This window comes from Vombatus ursinus, unplaced genomic scaffold (genome assembly GCF_900497805.2).
Source record: "Vombatus ursinus unplaced genomic scaffold, bare-nosed wombat genome assembly UNPS02014818.1, whole genome shotgun sequence".
Classification (NCBI taxonomy): domain Eukaryota; kingdom Metazoa; phylum Chordata; class Mammalia; order Diprotodontia; family Vombatidae; genus Vombatus; species Vombatus ursinus.
In genome coordinates this window covers 44,808,612-44,809,867 of record NW_020954596.1, presented here as the reverse complement: position 1 = coordinate 44,809,867, position 1,256 = coordinate 44,808,612, and the positions used below count along the sequence as shown (strand labels likewise).

At 44.0% G+C, this 1,256-nt stretch overlaps 1 pseudogene; it reads left to right on the top strand.

Annotated features, from left to right (window-relative positions):
* The first annotated feature begins 374 nt into the window (after positions 1 to 374).
* On the top strand, positions 375 to 727 carry LOC114023450 (annotated as a pseudogene).
* The last annotated feature ends 529 nt before the right edge of the window (positions 728 to 1,256 follow it).

Genomic DNA, 1,256 nt, shown 5'->3' with positions numbered 1-1,256 from the left:
GGGATGGTGTTGCTTTTTATCCTTTGTTCCTTCTCTCTCTCTCTCTCTCTCTCTCTCTCTCTCTCTCTCTCTCTCTCTCTTTCTCTCTTTCTCTCTTTTGACTAAACAATTGGTGTTAAGTGACTTGCCCAGGGTCACACAGTTAGTAAGCGTCAAGTGTTTGGTCTGTGTCCTTTGTTCTCAAAGACAACCATAACATTGGGAAGATGATGCCATGACTAACAAGTGAATTGGATTTAAGTGAGGGAATGAAATGCAAAGTCACTGGGGATAGAATGGAGCCATAAACAAACAAGTGGGCTGGGAAGCCAGGGAGCTGAAATGCTCCACCACATCGTGGGAACTACAGGCTGCAGGAGCGGCTCTCCTCCCTAGGCATGTCTTACAAGCCCAACTTGAACGCCCACATACTGAGCGCATCCCCAAACCCGGCTGGGAGTGTACACTCTCCTTCTGCCAGCATGGCGGCTTCCACCCAGTATCTGCAGTTGATCAACGACTATAGACATCCCAATATCTAGGCTACACCCAGGGTACAGGTAGCAGCCAGGTACCCCAAAGCAAATATGCAGAACTCCTGGCTATTATCGAAGAGGTAGGCAAAGAGATCAGACCCATGTATTCAGGGAGCAAAAGCGCCATGGAGAGGCTAAAGCGAGGCATCATTCACACTCGAGGATTAGTCGGGGAATGCCTGGCAGAGACTGAAAGAAATGCAAGATCCTAGCTTCCCACTTCACTTCTAAAGTTTGCCGTTTCTTTGTGAAGAAGAAAGAATAACACTTATTCCTCTGGTGACTTCAAAACATTCATATGATTTCCTTCTTATGAATGGTCGAGAAGTTTGGATTCTTTCCCTTTTTCTTCCTCCCATCCCCACCAGTCTGTAAGAATAGAAAAAAAAGGCAATTTTGCAGTTAGGAGCTGCATTTTAAGTAGTTAGGAGCACCTAGGTCACTTTTTTTTTTTAAAGCATTGATTCAGAAAACTGCATGTAGAAAGTTGTGCTTATGTTGTTGCTGACAATAGTTTACTGCCCTGCTAACCTGCCCCAATCTTTGATTTTCTTCCTTTGAGTAAGCTTAAAACCACCCAAACTGTCATTCTTTCGCACCTTTTCCATTATCTCCAATAACTCTTAAGGATTTTTTCATGTGTCAATGCCAGCTGCATATTTTCCCTGGCAGCTGGGTATCTCCCAGTTAGGGCTATATGACAGAGAACCTGCTTTAAAAAAATAGCAAGGTTTTTTTTTT